The 19,911-nt window shown below is 41.4% G+C and overlaps 1 protein-coding gene across 8 annotated transcripts in view; it reads left to right on the top strand.

The window, feature by feature from the left end:
• SLC14A2 (solute carrier family 14 member 2) overlaps positions 1 to 19,911 on the top strand; it is a 442,098-nt gene that overhangs the window by 8,754 nt on the left and 413,433 nt on the right. For all 8 annotated transcript variants that reach the window (XM_014857279.3, XM_070513124.1, XM_070513125.1 and 5 more), the window contains exon 2: positions 600 to 731. The gene's annotated coding sequence lies outside the window, so the exon portion shown is untranslated. The remainder of the gene's footprint in view (positions 1 to 599; positions 732 to 19,911) is intronic.

The raw sequence follows: 19,911 nt of genomic DNA, 5'->3' as shown, positions 1-19,911 counted from the left end.
CTCTTTGGTAAACATGAGGATAGTAATAGCTACTTTTCACAGCTATTGTGAAGGTTAAATGAGAAAGCATATGAAAAGGCCTGGTATACAGTACGTAGTCAACAGAAGCTAGTTCTCTCCCTCAAACATGATTTATATTTATTGTAATAATGTCTCCCAATCTATGTCTGTACCTATATCAAGTCATATCTATATAACCTAACATAGATGTGTGTTCACACACACATTTGCACCCACGTATATAATCATACTCATAAGACCATACATATGTGCCATCCCAAGTATACTCTCCAAGTAGGATCAAACCTAAGGAGGTACAAAACACGCATATGTACTTATTTAATCCATGTGGCACTCCATATAGGGCCTTGCCTACAGAGGCGTGAAAGCTGATCCTATCCTTGCTGCCCTACCTTGGTAGCAGTACCCATGGATGCCACAGATTATCGTAGCGCCATCTAGTGGGGAATCCCACCTTCTGCCCCATAATGCCTCCTTGTGCAGGCTCCAGCCATTCTCCCAACTCACCATTTTGCAGGCTGCCTCCGTCTTCCTAAGAAACAACCATCCTAAATGAGCTCCTCTGTATTTCTATTTAGGTTCTTTCTAGTTTTCTTCCTGGGTGTTTCTGGACATGAGTACATCTCATTGAAATATTCCCACCTCTACCTACAGACAAGAAAAAGGCTTGGAGCACCTCAGTCCACTGCACCAGCAGGACTTGAATGCCTGTGAGTACATGAATCATGTCTAAGTCCATGTCTTCAGGATCTAGAAGGAAAATTCTATATCCCGAAATGGAAACTTCCTGTAATCACTAAATTTAGGAATACTTTATGTATGTATAATTCTTTCTTTATTTCAGTGAGAACTTTGGCTTACAAAAAGATGCCACAGGCCAATTGTTTCAAAGAGATCAGATGATTTTGGTCTTCCTTTGGCTGTGAAGGAAGCCAAGTTGGTTATAGAAATTGTTACTGCTGCCCGTCGATTAACCTGTGGAATTCAATCCTCATTTCCTTTAGCTAGTGAACTTAACGCACAAAAAGATTAGTAATAGTAGAGGAAAACCAGGCCATTAAAGTTGTGTCTGTATAGCCAATTTATTTTGCAAGCTGTTTAACGCCTTCAGAATTTCAAAGGTGACGGAGAGTCATAGTAACGGATGAGGTAAGGAGTAAATGTGCTGCTTCAAATCTTGTTAGTTGGTTAATTAAACCAAAGAAATAGTAAATGCTGTTAAGAATCAGTCAAATCATCATTAACGTTCTATTGAAGTGATCAGTTAATTATTCCTATTCTAGTTTTCCATGTAACAACAAAGCATACACAAATGGGGGGAAAATATCAGCCTGTGGTCCCCATTTCTTCCTCCCCTGCTCCAGAAGTCTTCCCAGAGCCCAGGCACATTTAAGTTGGCGTGACTGACTTTTTCACTGGTTCACATCAGTTAAACCAATGCTAGCGCCGAGTATGCTCTCTATATGTTCAGTAAAAATGGCAGAGCCTTCTGCCAAAGAGTCCCCCACCTCCAGGATAAAGAGAAAGGGCAAACGAGTGACAGAGAAAGGCAAGATGAGGTTCATTGCTGGAACAGAGTTGGCCCAAACTTTCTACTACTAAGTTAATAAGCCAAATCTTGTGGAAGAATACAGGAATTCAGACCAGAGGTAAGTAGACTTTTCTACTCTCTTTGCGTGTATAAATGAAAATTATACGAATTTACTCAACCTGACTCATGTTGTGAGAACATAACTCATTTGAAAGGGTTGGGTTTGTTTTGTCAGAGGTTGAATGCCCAGTTTGCCTTCCTGTTCCTTTCTTTAAGGGGCAAGTGACACTCATTGGATGTATCTCAGGAGAAATCAGCATCTCAGTCTCTGGGCTGGGGAGATAGAGGAGGAGGAAATGAAAGCAGCACGCTTTCATTATGCTGGAAGTTACTTATTGGCAAAGAAGTTCTCCATCAATGAATCTATCTGTTTCTCCGCGTATGGCCTCTCAGTTCTGCTGCATTTGTTGTAACGTTACATTTTGTATCTAATATTTCTTGCTACTGTTTAGAAATCATTGTGACTACATTGGTCTTTATCGATAATTTTATGTAGCCTAATCCATCACCGTGTTGGATGTAGGGGCAGGGAGAAGGGCATTACTTTGTCTTTTACTTGGTGTTCAGACAGCTCTCTCGTATTGATTTCTTGGCTTGCATGTTCGTTAGATGATGATTTGCACTTTTCCTGTATTGTGTTTATCCAGATTATGTTTCAGATGCATCTACAACATATCATCATTAACAACGAACATTTATTGAACACTTATGGGCTGTGGATCAGGCTCCAGGCTAGGTACACGGGATAATAAGAGGAATTTAATATGGTCCCTAACCTGGAGGATTTTATTATCTATTGGATCATGTTTGTTTAAAAAAGGAAAAAGAAGATGCCTAACAGCTTATGCCTAGTGAATGCTACAGGCAATAAATGCTCCTGGAGGTCAGAGAAGGGAGTGGATGGTGAGGGCTGGACTGGTCAGGGAAGGCTTTATCAAATTCGAGTGGCTTTTTAAAGGATGAGAAGGATCTTTTTATGGGATACTGAATATAGTGAGTTTCTGAATACCGTTGTGCCAGATTAGAAAAGAATAATGCCTGTATCTTTAAACTACAATTGCCTTATTAATTATTTATGAGCTTAAGATGGAGAATCAATATCACCTGCTTTCCACAGTGCTTTTTGCAGAGTTCTATTGTTAACAACCTTGCACACCTCATCGTACACACCAAGGAAAAGCCAGCCAGGCTGTTAACTTTCTCATTAAAATTTCCCTGGCTTAGTTGCCAACTTTTAAGATTGTCTTTCGCTTTGTCTACAATGTGCCCTAGTTTCTCCCCTACTGAAAGCTCCAATCAGAAAGATGTATAGTCAATGACTTCTTAAAGCAAAGTGAATTTTAAGGTAAGAGAATAGGAAATAATAATAAAAAAAAAAAAGAGTGGCTTTCTTGTGAGTGTTGCCTGACTGCATCTTCAGGAGAATGCAAGTTTGACCCTGGAGAGGATATTGGCTCCCCAAGGGAAATATCCGTTTATGAGAAGTTCCAGAGTTTTTCCTCTATAACAGAGAGATGTTCAAACATTTTTGAAGATTGAAAACTTTGCTTATTAGTTTTCTGGGCCTTTACCAGTCCAGATAGATATTTACCTCAGCTTATTGACAGAAAGCTTGGTAGGAAGACTGTCTGTGGCCAGCAGTGTTAAGATTCTAAGGACTAAGCCCTGTGACTTTCCTAATACCAGTTCCTTTTCCAGAACTCTCTCTGTGATTTCTCTTGCATTATTTTTTTCTAAATCTCTCTGTTTTATAATTTATTTTGGCTTTGGTGGAATGAGAGGCAGGGAAGAAATAAAATCAGTATTTTCCGCCTTTTGTTTCTTCATATAGCATTTATTTAGGGACACCTATTACATACGTAGCATAAAGCATTCCACAGTCTGCTTGTTGTGTTAAACACGTGAAAAGGGATGAATATTTACATACTCTAAGTTAAATGGGTCAAAAAATAAAAGAATACTTTTTTCCTACCTGTTCTCCTCAGTCCTACCAATTGCAGTTAGGTGGATTAAAATTTTCCAGTTAAAGGCAATTCGAGCTTTTTCATTTTAGAATAGTTTCTTAGGTGTAATTTGGTCTAATTTGAACAAATATTTAGTGAATTTGAAGTATAACTGCTCAATCAGGGATATTTCCCCTTTCAGAAGAAGCCTCTCTTGGACCTTTCCCAAGATGGTTGGATGCATGCGGGGAAAGCTGACAGGCCCTCTGGGGTAAAGGGGCTGTGCAGGCTGTCCCCGCTGCTGTCCGCCAGAGTGAGCTTGGTCTGGACTGGCTCCTGAACCTTTTGTGCTGGTATCTGCCCACTATAGTTAACCTCACCTGTTTTTTTGTGCCGTTACTCATGCCATCAAACTATATAGTCATCAAATATATCCATGTTGGAGAGGCCCCCACAGTCTTTATCATTCTCGTCTAACCCAGTGCTGCAGGGTCTCAGCACCTCTGTGTCCACTCCTGGACACAGAACTCACGGGAACTCAGGGGACTCCTGCATGCAGTGCACACATCATGTGGAATCAGAGCCCTCTGTCTCAGGCTCATCTATTTAAGACTTCTCCTAGCCATCTTGGGTGTAGAGGCGCAGAGGAGCAGCCTGGGTGTTCTAGAAGACTTCAGTCTGTAGACTCTAGTGGTTCAGTCAACTAACTTCCCACCTTTAGTCAAGGTCCAAGAAACCCAGGCCTTTGATTCTCAGAGAACCTGACTACATTCTTACCCTGGGGCATCTACACAAATGCTCCTTCTCTTCCTTGCCCAGGAATGCTTTCTCCTTGTCTTATCTGGGTGGAAACTTCCCTCTTGTCTCTATGTTCTGCACTATGAGTTAGGGTAAAATGCTACCATTGAGTTTGCCAGATTGGCTTCTGATCTGAAAGGGGAATTTTTGGAATTTAGAAAACCCCTTCTCTCTTGACCAAGCCTGGTTTTCAAAACCTTTTTGCACTATGGGCTCAAAACTCAATTTTCTCTCCATTCCTATTTTAACAATACTCATCATCCCCAAAGCAATGGATGCCTCTACCAAATAGGGAGAACACAGAAAAATACATAAAACTACGTATTACTCATGTTACAATGTCTACCTAAAACCATAGAGAGAAAGGACAAGGCTCTGAACAGTTACTAGATTGTGATTATAGTGAGAATTCAGAAGTTGGACCACAGTGGGTTAGAACAATGAGGAATGGCTTCCCATAGGAGGTTGAGTTGATCTGGACCTCAACCATGGAAGAATTAGAGTAGGTGTGAGGAAGAGGGAATGGATCTTAAATCAAACTTATCTTTTCCCTCTACATACCCAGAGTTCTGTGTTTATACCTCATACACATCTCTTAGCACAGTTTTTATTGTCTCCAAGTTACTCATGAGTGTGTCTTACAATAAGAATATAAATCACTTGAAGACAGGGATGAAAACATTTTGTGTTTGTATCTATAATATTACTTAGCCCTGTTCTTGTACATATTAAGCCCTCATATATACTTAAAATTTAACATGTTAAAAACTTAGAGTTTTAAAATTATTGTCCCCTTAGCTCTCCCTTTCAAAATCACTGTGCTGCTTTACTTCCTGTATTAAATAAAAATATTTTCGAAAAATAAGTCTGAATACAGATTTTATATTCTTCAAATACAAGGTACTCAAATTCTCTTTTTTCTCCTCAATGTCCCACCCTTCTTATCTATGGGATTCATATGGTGGTCACCTCAGGCTGTTATTTTTTTTTTCTTGCGGTAAAATATATATAACATGAAATTTACCATTTTAACCATTTTTAAGAGTACAGTTGGGCAGCTTTAAGTAAATTCACATTGTTGTGCAACCATCATCACCATCCATCAATAGAACGTTTTCATCTATAAACTCTATACTCATTAGATAATAACTCCCCATTTCCTCCCTCCCCTCAAGCCCCTGGCAACCACCATTCTACTTTCTGTCTCTATGAATCTGACTACCACAGGTACCTCACATAAGTGGAAACCTACAATATTTGGCCTTTTGTGTCTAGCATGTTTCACTTTGCATAATGTCTTTAAGGTTCATCCATCTTGTAGCATTTGTCAGAATTTCCTTCCTTCTTAAGGCTGAATATTATTTCATTGCATATTTATACCATATTTTGTGTATCCATCACCTCAAGATAAGATGTTCACTACCATCCAATGGGCTTTTATATACATCTCTGGGAAATTTTGGTGACTCGATTCTCTTCATATTATGGAATATTTGGCTATTTGACTCAAAGGCTTAAATATAGTCCTTTCTAAAAAGATTATGCCATGTGGTATCACCAGGAGTAGCATTTCTTCTAAGGCAGTTAATAGTAGTTTTAAGGTCAAGTAGAGTGGTAGCTTAGATTTTTAAAAGAAAAATAAAAATGTTTTCATTTTGTGCCTTTAAGGTTTCTTTCTTCTGTAAGTTGTTGAAGTGGCTAGAGACATCAAACTGATGTTCCCCAGACCGCTAATCCTGAAAGATCCTTTGCACAAAAGGAGTATGGGAGGTCACATCAATTTGTGAGTGTTGCTTCCAGTGGCACCCCTTGTAGGTTCTCGTGGTACGCAAGCATTTAAAAATCTCTGAGGAGTCTTGCTGCTTAAAAAAAATGCTTAATTTATTTTATCCAGCATTTTCCAAACACATCTTAACTCAGAACATTTATTAGTTGTTATTTGGTAATGCTTCAAAATATTCTGGATTAAAACAAGGTAAAATCTTTAAGGAGATAGATAAAAGTGAGAGCATCTGAAAAAGTGGAAAAGTGAGTTCTCTCAGAGCCTTGAGCTGAGTGGATTGTGACACATAGACAAATAGATTTTCCTCTATTCTCCCATAATTAGGACAAAGGCACTCAGATTCCTAGTGAGAGAATTCATTTGTTATTTGTTTTAAAAATCCTTTGCTAAACTCAAGAATTTATCTGTGGCCACATAAAGAACATTGAAAGACAGATGTAGTAAACAATTTTAATATCTTTTGGTCTGCATTTTTGTGGAAGACATAACATGCTATTTAAATAAATTTATTTCTTTAAATAAATACATACACATTTATTTAAATAAAAGGCTGTTTAAATCAAATTTTTCTTACAGTATTTTGATCTGTGAAGAAAGAAATAAGTAAAGGCAGTTAAGTCCTTTGTTAGAAGCATGTTCAGCACAAAGAACTGAGTTTTAGCCATGGTTTCCCCCAGTGTCGGATCTAGTGAGAAGAGAAGGAGGTGAAACGTGGAAGTAGATTATCAAAGCCATGGATAAAATATTGAAGGAGCTGTGTGAGACTTGTGGGAAAAGATGCATCTGAAAAAGAGCAAAGAGAACTAAAAAAAGAAAAAAACAATTCCCTGCTTTCATGCTTCTGAAAATCTCAAATACCAGTTACTGAAGACTTTTCATAACTTAGTAAATTTCTCTCTCTCTCTTTTTTTTTCTTTTTTTTTTTTGATGAGAAAGATTGGCCCTGAGCTAACATCTGTGCAAATCTTCCTCTATTTTGTGTATGGGATGCCACCACAACATGGCTTGATGAGGTCCGTGCCTGGGATCTGAACCTGCAAACCCTGGGCCTCCACAGGGAAGCATGTGAACCTAACCACCATGCCATTGTGCTGGCCCCTCTCATTGTTTGTTTTTAACCTGTGTTTTCTGACTTTCCTTGAGTGAACACCTTTAGTTTAATTTTAAATCTGCAAGGGGATTATTGAGGGATGGGGAGGCAGGACAATACATTCAGAAACTATGGTTTAGGAAGGAGAGCATTCTTGCAATGAAATGGAGTGAGTGGGCAACAGTCTATAAGCACTACAAGGGGAAAACCAACCAACACACAACATCTAGTGTAAATAGACCATGAAGCTATTAAGGTTTAAGAAGTAGCCCCCACGGCTGACACTTGTAGAAGGTTAAGACTTTGAATCTTAGCTCAGTGATGGATGTTCTGTAGGAAACTACGTTAATGTGGTCAGGCCACTTTGCTTTCTGACCACTAGTAGGCATGCAGTAGATATTTGGTAAATGAATGGTAGTCTAACTTGGGACTCTGATAATATTATTAGATGAAAAAAAAAAAAGAAGAATGATGTTGATCTTTACCAGGTAAAGTCATTCACAACAGAGCTAGGAAATACCTGCTCCTAGTGCTAAGCAAGTAGCTGATTTGGAAGTTGGAAAAATGCCCCAAGAAGGAAGTGTCATCCAGTCATGTTTAAAGCAAGTCATGTGGTCTTATTTGAGTGACCACCTTCACTGGATTTATCTAGCAGGTGAGTTTGTTTGAGGTAAATGCCATTTAAAAGGAAATGCCAAGTATTTGAGGCAATCAGAGATATCCAGGTAATCATTATTCACACACCAAACGTCAGTTTTGTCATTGTTCAGTCCTAGGTTTCTGGATTCTGTTAACAGGAAAAGTTGTTTAGCAAACAAAATGTTTCAGGCAGCCATTAATTCATCACACTGGAGCAGAGTTTTAAATGTACCCAATTTAGGTTTGACCTGAGTCCATGCGTAAGCCTGTCCCTGTTGTCACAGGCCTTGGTCCTTGGACAGGACATGAAGCTATTTGGGATACAATCACTCTTACTTCTGCTGAAGATATTTGACAGCCTACAACCCTTTGAACTGCAAGACTTAGACACTGATCTTGAACTAATGTGAACAAAAAGAGGGAATGTTGAGGTCTGTGTAAATTTGCTAGCGCTGCCATAACAAAGTACCACAGAGTGGCTGGCTTAAACAATAAAAATTTATTTTCTCAACATTCAGGAGGCTAGAAGTCCAAGATCAAGGTGTCAGCAGGTTTGGTTTCTTCTGAAGGCTCCCCCCTTGGCTTGCAGATGGCCATGTTCTCTCTGTGTCCTCACATGGCCTTTCTAGTGTACTTCTGGATCCTTGGTGTCTCTTAGTGTGTCCAAATTCCCTCTTCTTATAGGGACACATATTGGATTAGGGCCATCCCTTGTGCCTTCATTTTGTCCTAATTGCCTCTTTAAAGGCCCTATCATCAAATATAGTCACATTCTGAGGTGCTAGGGGTTGGGCTTTGGCACATGAATTTGGGAGTGGACACAATTCAACTTCATAACAAGGTCATTTGATCAAACCATCTAAGTGGCAGGGTGAGAGCTCGACTGGGAAAACAAGGGATTGATCACAGTCAAGATTCTCTTCCTCTAAATGTTGTCTTTGCTCTTCTCTCTCAGTCTGCTTTATTGTTCCAGAAGAGCTTTTCCAGTAGGAGGGAACCATGGCTTCCAGCACCTCTAACCTCTCATCTTTAGTGCATTATTAGAGAGGAAAAGGAGTTCCCTCCTCCCAGCTTAAGCTTGAAAAATCCTGGAGAAAGCCTCTGATTGGCCTGTCTTGCATCAGGTGGTCTTCTCTGGACCAATTAGTGTGGCCATGGCAGTGATGCACTTTGATTGGTCCAGGTTCATCCAGTGTCCATTGCCAGATCAGTCACTGCAGCCAAGGAGGCAGGGGCTTAGCAAGATGGCAGTCCTCATCTGGAACATATTTCAGGAGTGAGCAGGGTAGGGAGGAGGAAAAGGAGTTCTCTCAAATAACCTTAACACAACAGGAGGTGTGACCCACACAGGCACCCTAATGTGACTTTTTGGGGTCAAACACAGTCAAGGAAGCAGGAAAATTTCAATGCAATGTAATAAGGACTCTGGATAGTGATCTAACCTAACTCTATGCAGGATTATGCAATGGGTGCTAGGGCAGCACTTGGTGGGAACACCCAACCGAGTCTTGAGAGGGTCAGTGAAAACTTCACATAGGCAATGACCTTAAAAGTAAGTCCTAGAAAGAGGTTAGTCAAGTGAAGTGAGGTGTGGGGAAGATATGCAAAGGCTTGTGTGGGAGCTTTAGGGGGACTGTAGGTATTCCAACAGGGTGGAGTGGAATGTAACAGTTGAGGCTGGAGAGTCCATGTCTGCAAAATAGGCAGGGTTTGAAAGGCCCACAGTGGATCAAAAGTGAGTATATAATTTTTTTACTGTTTACCCAATGAAACAACAAAGCTCAGAACTTCCACTAAGATAAACGTATGAAGGGGAAAGGGAAGAGGTTGGAAATCACAGTTTGGTTTGGGTTTTCTCATAAAGCTTCCTATTCCCATAGGCTGAGGAGAGAAACACTAGCCTGGGCTCTGACCTTAACTGTTACTCTAGACTAGGAACATCCCCTCTTTGTCTCAGTTTACTCATTTATTTCAAATGAAAAGATTTAGACTGTATGAACTTTGAAGACCCTGCCAGGTCAGTTGGTTCCTACTCATCTTTCTGTCCAACAAGTAAGTAGCTTGCAAACTGGTTATCAGCTCCATCTGGCCTTGGTACTGACCTCAGTTTTGGCATGCAAAAAATCTGTGTTTGGCACCAATCCTGTCCATGAAGAACTGCAGACTAATCACCAAGTCTCCAATGTGAACAATGGAATATCAGTGCAAGGTCACCATACTGAAACTGACATGTGAGACAGCTCTGATTTAAGGGCTCAGAGGAGGGAGAGGGGTGTTTGGACTGCGTGGTGAGAAAAGCTTCACAGAATGGTGGGATTTGAACTGGGCTGTAAGGATGGTTGTGATTAACATAGACAAAGACAGGGAGTGAGGTCACGGAGAATGGGCCTTGGGCATGAGATTGAGAGGGTTGTGAGCAACAGAGCAGAGGTGGGAAAGGGCAGTTTACCCTAGAGAGAGGCACCCAGGCCTGCAAAGGTCACCAACCACCCTTCTGAATATCACTGCACACTATCTCTTTTACATATTCCAGACCATTTTTATCCCATTGTTTGATACTTCTTATGTCACCTGCTGGGGATCAACCTCCCCAGGAGTTGGTCCTACTAATGGGAAACAGCCATTTATGGGGCTTGAATAGTGCAAAATAGACCCGTTTGCCAGCTCTTGTATTCCTCAATGAGACTCAGCTGATGTCACTGAAAACACTTTCCTTCCCTCTCTGTGCCACTCAGGGCCTTAGCCAACCCACCAAGGCAAACATGGTGTGAGGAGCAAGTGAGGACTGCCATCTCTATCATCATGCTCCTCACCACTGACAATCATGGCTAACATGACTATGTGCCAAGTAGTGCTAAAGCTTTTATAGTTATTATTTCGTTTAATCCTTCCAATAGCCCTATGAGGTGATTTCTATATTATTATCTCCATTTTTCCAAATGAGGGAAATAATACTTAGAGATATTCAGTGGTCTGCCTAAGGTCACAGAGATGGTAACTGATGGAGCTGGGACTCAGAGCCTGGTCCCTGACTGCAGGGAGCTCACAATCACTGTGCACATGAGGTCACAAAGGATGGAAGTTCAGGATGGAACATCATCCTACTATGGAGTCATTTGACATTACATAAAATATCCAAACCTTCGTTAGTCGATGTGGGATCCCTGCTCTGCCTTTCTTGATGGAGTATTTGGTTGGTGGCTGTGCTGGGACACAGTCTGGATCCTGGAAGATTTGAGGATGGGGTTGGGCTCTTAAGAAAATACAGAATTTTTGCTACATAAAAGAGGAAGAAGGTATTTCAAGTGTGTATTTCCAAGGAACAAGTATGGATGTAGATATGGTGGAAAGATGAGGCAGGACTGTGGGTGGAGGGAGACAGGAGGCACTGAGGAGCATGGATTTGAAGCCAAGTGGAGCTGGGTTCCAACCTCAGCCTTATCAACACCACGAACAAGTCCCATCTCTGAATCTCAGTTTCCTTATCTGTAAAGTGATGCAATGAGAAGTTTATGGTGAAGATTATTCTTTTAAAAACACTAAATTCTGCAATAGTGCCAAGCAAAGAGTAAACTTTCAATAAATGGTAGCTATATTTTTCAATTGCTTTTGTGATTGAGGATTGAACTCATGTCCAGCTCCCCAGGCAGACAGTGATCACTCCTACCTGGAAACTTCCACTTACCATCTCATCGATCCACCTTCCTCCTTCATCAATTCACCTGTGCACTTATTTCATTGAAAGAACACTTACTTAACCCTGACCATGTATCAAGCACTATGGAGACAAAGACAAACAAAAAAGGATCCTTTGACAGATGCTTTACTCTTTCAGTATATATATGCATATGTCTTGTCTCCCATCTAGAATACAAGGAAAGAAAAAGTCCTTTATCACTGTCCCACATGTCTGAAACACTAGAGGAAAACCAAACACTGTCAGAAATCTTGGTCTTTGCTAGCAGATCGTCAGGGAGGAATCTCATCCACAGATAGGCTCTTATTTCCAACAGTTGTCATTATGTGTGTGTGTGTGTGTGTGTGTGTGTGTGTGTGTGTGAGTGATCTGCCATGCCTGATTAGGCTTCCATGACCAATCTCCACTAGGAGTCCTTTCATGGGAGGTAGCCACTCTCTTTCCCACTGACCAGTGGGGACACAGACACCCCTGCTCAGCTCCCAGAAGGGCTTTGAGACTAAGTGGTCCTGAGTTCCAGAGATGGGAGGTCTTCTGCTGTGGTTAGAGCCTGAGGCTCAGCTTTGGAGGTTGGCAGACCCCCAAGTCTCTGGGCTCTTCTATGTTGGAGGCCAGCTCTGTGGGGCAACGCTGGGGAAGCAGGACCTTTGTGAAATGCTCCTTTGATGAGAAGCATAATATAAATATAAATTGCTATTATGTCAGCTTCTGAGGAGCCACTTCAATCCACTTGGGCACCTTTGATTTTATTCTCCAATTCCCTTCCTCCTTGAGAAAATTTAATAAGAGCATGTTGTCATCTGGCCTCAAGGGAGTAATTTATTTATTTAAAGTAATAATAAAGTTTCAGCATAATCCCTAGTTCCCAAGGGGGAAGGAGACTCTTTGAACGATTTCTTTTTCCCATCCTTGAAGTGTCTGGGAGACCAAATGGCTGCAGTGGTGGTGTCTGGGAGCCCACTGCCATGGCAACGGCCAGAGGGTCTCGGGCAACCGGGAAGCAGGGGGATGGAAAATGGACTCATAACTCTTCTTTCCTTCTCTTTGCTACAAATCCCTCCTTCAAGGAGACCAAAGGGAAGTAGGATGAGGCCCTGGAACAGCTGTGGGAGCCAACTAGCAACTGTGAGAGCCCACCACAGCTGAGTCCAAATCAGGCTCCTGAGTGGAGGGCCACTCAGTGGGTCCAGCTGGGGGCACAGGAAGAGTTCAGCAATCTCAGTCTTCAGTGGGTGCTGGAGGATGATGGTGGCACCCCTACTAGGAAAACCAGTGTTATGTGACACTTATCTGCTAGCCAGTGTTTTAAGTATTTTGTATGCATTATTTCATTTGGCATTTATATGAAGCACAGAGCGCTGTGATTCCCATATCACGGAGAAGTAAAATAAAGCTTGTGGAAGTTAGGTAACTTGCCTAATGAGCAAGTCATAACAGCTAGTAAGTGATAGACCTGGGATTCAAAACTAAGGTTGGCTCTGGAACCCAAGTTTGTAACCACTGTATACATTGCCTCTCAGGCTGGATTGCTAAGGGAAGGCTGATGAGGGTGGTTATGTCAGTAAAGAATACTTGTGATTGCAAGTGATAAAAAGCCTGAATTGTGGTGGCTTAAATAAACAGGAGTTGAATTTCTCTCCTAACAAGTTTCTGGAGGTACACAGCTGCTGGTGCAGTTAACAGTTCACTGGGAGGGAGGCAGTTCCCTTGCCCTTTCTCTCATCTGCATCACCTGCTTGTCATGAGAAGGCTGTGCACCTCCAGACATCACATCTGTATTCAAGGCAGGAAGATGGAAAAGAGATAGGTTGCTGCCAGCACTGTCTCCGTCCAGCAGGAAAGAAAATGCCTTTCAGGACCAACTTTTCCCCAACAAAAGCAGACTTCTCATGTCTCCTTGATGAGAAGGAGGTCACATGGCCTTCCCTAGCTGAAAGGAAGGCTGAGGAAAGCAAGAAGTTGTTTTTCCACTCTCTACATTGAAAAGGCAGGAGTGGCTCTGTGCAAGAGCTCCACAGATAAAATGTAACCCGGTATTGGATGGTCAGAGAGAAGGGGAAGATGTCAGAGAGGAAAGGTATAAGTATAAACATGGCAAAGTTGGGCTAGTTTTAGATCCCAGTTTGTGTGGAGAACTGGTGGGAGCATAGATTGCAAAGCCAGCTGGGGCTTGGATTGTAGTGGAATTTAAGTATCAATCCTGAAAGTCAAACTTCATCGTTACTGGGATGTGCTGTTGTTTCCATACCCCTGTCAGCCACATTCTCTTGCTCCATGCTTTAACAAGATGCATGTGTTAATTACTTTAATTTGCTAAATTTCAAAGAACTTGCCCCAAGGCTTGGGGCTGGATTATACTGTAGGAAAAAAAGTTCTAGGTTCATATATGAAAAGATCCTTTGTGCTTCATTAAAAGTAGATTGTATCACTTTGAATAGATAATGGAAGAATCCTTCCTTTTCTACTTCCATTTTCTCATTGGGAATGTCCCTTCTATAAGACAAGAAAGAATCTGTCATTGATTAGAGGAATTAAGAATAAGAGACAATGACAATAGGGATTGTGTGAGGTGACAGGATATGGGGTGATTTATTATTTTTATTACAACATGTTCCTTAAAGTTGAATTTGATTTTGGTAGAAAGAAAAAGAAAAATCTTTAAAGTCATTGAAAAAGAATATATGGTTAAGTCGCCATGACAGTGGTTCCAGTAGAGAAAGGGATGAGTCTTAATAAACGTAACTGTCAGAAACCTTCCTAGAGGTGGGGCTATTACCAACAGTCTTGGGGGCGTACTCTAGGAGCCCTCTCTTCACTGTGGGACATCCTCTCTCCTTTTTCTGCCACCCACTGAGGCCCTCTGTGGCTTGCAGTTTCTTTTGGCCTAAGACTATTCTAGATTCTTGGTGACATAGAGGTCATACCCAGGTCACTGCCAGAAACTCAGGACACAGGCCCTCACTGTCCCTCTTTGAAGGAGATTTCTTCATGAGGGTCTCTGGGCCTGCCCCCTTCTCCTCTCAGTGGTGGTGAGGGGATGGAGAGACACCCTTCTCTAACCTGCAGGATAACCAAAAGCCCAGAATGTCTCTAATAGGGTCCTCTGCTGAGCTCCTCCCTGGCATGGGGTGTCTTCTCTTTTCATCATACTCTGATGTAAAAATGCCACCTTTCACATTTTCCATAAGAAAGCTAGTGACGTTCCGCACCCTGTAGGTTCAAGATCTTCACAGATGCTTTGGGAGGCTGCAGGGAGACCCCACAGTGCATACAGCCCAGCTCCAATTGTCTCACCTGGATGTCACACTTCTCAGGCCCCACTCCTTCAATATGCAGCACTCCTGTTCTGTGACTATCTGTGATTGTGCAGCCCCTGAGTTTGTGGCCCAGTCTACGTCTTCAGTGGTTTGTGTGGCTGAGAGGAGGACTGTGCAGCCAGTTGGCCTTCCTCAGCACACAGATCCCCTCACCACCATCACCACGTCTCCCAGGGCAGAAATCACAGAAACTGCTGAAATCTGGTGCCCAGAGAGCCTCTCCAATTTTTAGCAGGACTGTTTGGTTTGGCAAACATGTTTCCTGTATCTCTGCTCCATGCATCATTGGCCTATTGTCTTTTCAGAAAGCAGATAAGGCATACATCTTCAATAAAAGAATTTCAAGAATGCATGTCTGGACCCAGTGTTCATTCATTTATGGATTTCTTCTCTGGTAAAGCCCACTGCTGAGTTAGGCCCTATGGTAGATGCTGGACACATACATGGACAGAAGCCAGTTGCTGCCTTCCAAAGGATTGGAAGTCAGGAGTTAATACTAAAGAGTTAAATGTTGATGAAAAAAATTGGAATTTAAGATGTAGATAAGCAATATAGATCTCCTGAGAGTCAAGCAAGGAATTTTCCCCATAGACTAGTCTTTTTCTAAAATAAATGCCCCCTTTCCCCTGCCTTTCAACTCTTGTTTTCTTGGTGGATCAGGTGAAAGCTAAATGAGTTCTGCCATGTCACTTCTCCACTTAGAAACTTTCTATAGCTCCCATCTACCTACAAATCAGAACGCAAGTGCCTAGCATGGCCAGACCTTCATGATTTGTTTTGAACCCGCTTTTCTAACTTGTCTCTAACAATATACCCTCTGGTACTCTAAGTGATGTCAACTTGATCTCTTCATCTTCTCCCAAACACAGTGCTGTTCCCATACCATTGTTCACGTTATTTCTTCCACACGGTGGTCTCACTAGTCTCTTCATTTAAAATCCTAGTCACTAGTTAAGGTCAAGCAGAATCCTATATAATCCAAAAGTTGCTGCTGGATTCCCAAGTAGGACTCATCTTTCTACCCTGTGGAATGAATATGGTTTCAAATCCTAGATCTGCATGTGCTTGTGTATAAATTTGGGCAAGTTAGTTAATAGCCCTCTGCCTTAGTTTCCCTATCTGTAAAATGGGATTAATATTAGAACATATCTCAAGCATTACATGAATGATATTAAATGCTATGTAAGGATTATCATTATAACCATCTCTGTTATCATTAATATTATCAATCTATCTCACTCTTGCAGAATTAATCCTGGATGTCCTTAGATTGTTGTGGTTTCTCCCCTTGTTCCTTCTTTGCTATACTGCTATAAAAGATTACCATAAACTTAGTGGCTTAAAAAATACAAATTTATTATCTTACAGTTCTGCAGGCCAGAACTCCAACAGAAGCCAAAACCAGGGTGTCAGCAGAGCTGTGTTCCTTTCTGGAAGCTCTAGGGGAGAATTCATTTTCTTGCTTTTTCCAGCTTCTACTGGCAATCTGCATTCCTTGGCTTGTGGACCCCTTCTTCCAGCTTTAAAACCAGCAACGCTGCTGCCGTGTAACCATCTCTGTAGTCACACCTCCCTCTCTGACCATAGCCAGGAAAGGGGCTCCAGTTTTCAGGAGCTATGTAATTAGATTGTGTTCACCCCAAGGGGCTAATCCAGGATCATCTCCCCACCTTGTAAGGTGACATATTCACAGATTGTGGGGAGTAAAAGTGGATGTCTTTGGGGGCCATTAGTCTGCCGACCACAAGATCCTTGAAGACAGATCTCTCTTCCCCCAACTATTCCTCTCAGGACCTGGCATATGAAAGGCTTTTAAGAATGTTGTTAAACTGAATCCAATCCTCACAGAGTGTCAGGGAAGGAAGACTCAGAGAGAGTTTAGAAGAGGCTGTTGTTTTCCAGAAAATATTTTCTTAATATTCTTTGTGCTAATTACTGGAATGAATTGTTATACTTTTTTGTGTTAATACCTCAGGCAGGAGAAAACATTCTTTTTGAGTCCAGGTTGCAATTATGTTACATATTTAACAAGAACAACAAAAGAAGTGTATTGGCAAGAGTGTCTTACAGTCATTCCACACAGACTTGTAGAAACGTCATGGAGCAGAATGGCACATGACACAAGCTTTGCAGAGTAAGGAACCAATGCACAGAAAGTTTGAGTAATATGTCCAAGGTCACAGCATAACCAGATAATAAAATCTTGGTATCCTGATGATCAAGCTAGGCCTTTCTCAGCTGGTGACCCTAAAAATCCTTTCTTATCTCCAGCCAGGACACTCTGACCTTTCCCTTCTGATCACTCGAATAATATCCAAATTTCTGTCTTTACACCATTTTTGTTTTTTTCTCTTAATTTGGCCATAATGCAAAGGAGATAAATAAGTGTGTGAGCAATAATAGTGCAGGAGAGTCCAGGGCCTGACTGGAGAATGGCACATACCTCAATTATGTTATGCTATGTGGTGTACATGAGGAATTAGGTCCTTCATTCAATAAGTGGTTATTAAGCATCTGTAAGTATTGTGGGTTCTTCAGTGAATATCTAGGATACAGCCACTGCCCTAGTGAACATTGTGGAATGTTCAGAGTGTGGTAGTGAAGGCAATCCTTCAAATAAGTAAGTACATTTGTCAAGAGTATTGCCAAAGAAGAAAACTAGACTGTTCTAGGAAGAAGCAACAGATAAAACTGGAAGCATTTCATATAACACCTTGGGAACCAGGCTAAGGGATTTCAACTAAGAGCCCATTGCAATAATAAAAACACAAAACGATGAGAGCTTGGACTAGGGTTGAACTATGGGAGCAGAAAGGGAAGGGTCAACTAGGTCATGATAGTAATACATCTCAACCCATTGTTCTAATTCTTTGGCATTCCAGTGACTATTTAGAGGTATGGAAGAACTAACCAATTTGGATTCCTGCTTTGAAGACCCATTTGGCAAACCAGGGCATACCAGCCTGACATCATAGACAATCTCTTTGTGACCCAACTCAAGAGATTATATTTAATACATTTTGGGTTGCCACTTCTAAAAATCTGTTAAATGTTCAGCTTAATTGGTTTAGTCACCAAGAGCTTTAAGGAACAGCCAGCCAGCTTCAGGCTGGCTGTCATGGGAGGTACTGTTAAGCGGCTTGTGTACCCACGTTAGAGGCACATCCATGAAGCCACAAAAGGATAATCTGATTTAATAATATCGTTACGTGCCAAGCTATGTGGAACAAGCTATCAGTGCTGTGTTGGTTCAGGAGGGGGCCTAAGAAAGGAGAGCTTACAGGTTGAATTCCTATACCTCAATCTTTCTCCAACTTAAATCCCTACATGAGACTTTTACTACTCAAAACGCATTCTTTTTGTCAAACATTTTCTTCCTGCAATTGTCTCTGAAACTGTAAGAAATTTTGGGTGCCCTTAGTTTCATTCTACTTTCTGACATCTTTCGAATGCTGAGAGTGGTCCAGCAATGGGCTCTACATATTGGAGCGGTAGTGAGTTCCTGTCCCTGAAGAGGCTCACAGAGAGCCTGAGTGACCATTTCTGCAATGTTGTAGAAGGGATACACATATTGTTCAGGAGATTCCACAAGTTGACCTCTTAAGATCAACTTTCTTCTAATCTAAGCTCACATGAATAACAAAAACATATTTTGAGAATGCTGTCTGGTTTACAGCAAACTACGGCCCACAAACTAACTTCTTGCTGTACAGATTGTGTGATTCTTTGCTCCTGATGAATGAGTGTCTTCTTCTCTTGATAAGGGTGGACGTGCAGCATTGGAAGAAACCAAACACAACATTCCCTGATTTCATAGTCTTGCTTAGGATCCCTCCTGTGTGTCATGACAATGTTTGTGAAGAAAGGACAATCTAGGTGACTCTGAAAAGAAGCTACGTTAAGCTATAATTGGACCATATGTTTGGCATGACTCTCACTAAGTTTATAGTTTCCTTTGGCTTGCTGGGTTGGTTTTTACAAGTGCCTTTTGGCCTGACTGCCTCCCAAGGTTGGCTTTATCTTTCTGGGTTTATTCCCAATTGCTCTTCACTTTCTACCCCACCCAGTGCCCCCACCTAAAGGGAGGCATTGGCACCTACAGTGCCTTTATGTAGAAAAGTAGAGTTGTTTGTTATCTCTACACACTGGCCTCTGCCTTTTTGGAGCAAAGGGTGACTTTAGAGCTATGTATTAGAAAAGTGAGAAATTAGCTCATTAGGAGAATGCAGCCTTAATATTAGATAAAGCAAAGCCACCTGAACTATTCATTGTCTAGACTGCTTATGGCCTTCCAGGAATTATCAGAGGTAATTTTTTCACATTAGACCTCCAGCCAGAGTCAACTATTCTCTGTGTTTGAAAAATTAGGGTAAGTGCCGATTACTAAATTTCTTCACCTGCCTAATGCTGTCAGATTACTCAAGACGCGTGGAATTATAGATACAATCCTGGGCTGAGGATCTGGACATTGGCCACCAAGGATCATTGCCCAAAAATATCTCCAGAGGGCTCTTACTGGAGTTGTGAGGTAGGGCAGCATCTCCTACTCTGTAAGGTATGAACAAATTTTGGAATATTACCATTTACCTCTGACTCTATGGTAATATAGTCTTAGGTGTTCAAATACTCTATTTCAGTGGATTCGCTTATTGGGTATCTTATAAGTCTTTGCTCATACAAGGCATCCTATGACTAAAAAAACTTCAAAAACTACTGATTTTAGTCTAACTCTCTCATCTCACATTTAGGGAACTGAATCCCAGTGTGGTCAAGCAACTTCAAAAATATTCAAAGTTTTGGAGGAAAAGCTAGGGGAACAGCAATCATTTACGTGGGAGATGGATACTATAAAGTAATAATACTGTCCTTGTAGCTATTTTCATTTGTCATTTCATTCTTTTGGCTTCCTCTCTGTGTTTGCACCACAAATTGAGCATACTCTGCCCCTGACCTTCCTTGGAGAACCAATTGTTATTCTCTACCACCTGCTGGGAAACCCTACCTGCCTAGAAGTCAACCCAGAGTTCCTAGA

This window comes from Equus asinus, chromosome 7, assembly GCF_041296235.1.
Source record: "Equus asinus isolate D_3611 breed Donkey chromosome 7, EquAss-T2T_v2, whole genome shotgun sequence".
Taxonomy (NCBI): Eukaryota; Metazoa; Chordata; class Mammalia; order Perissodactyla; family Equidae; genus Equus; species Equus asinus.
The sequence above is the reverse complement of the archived record's forward strand: the minus strand, read 5'-3'. Positions and strand labels throughout refer to the sequence as shown.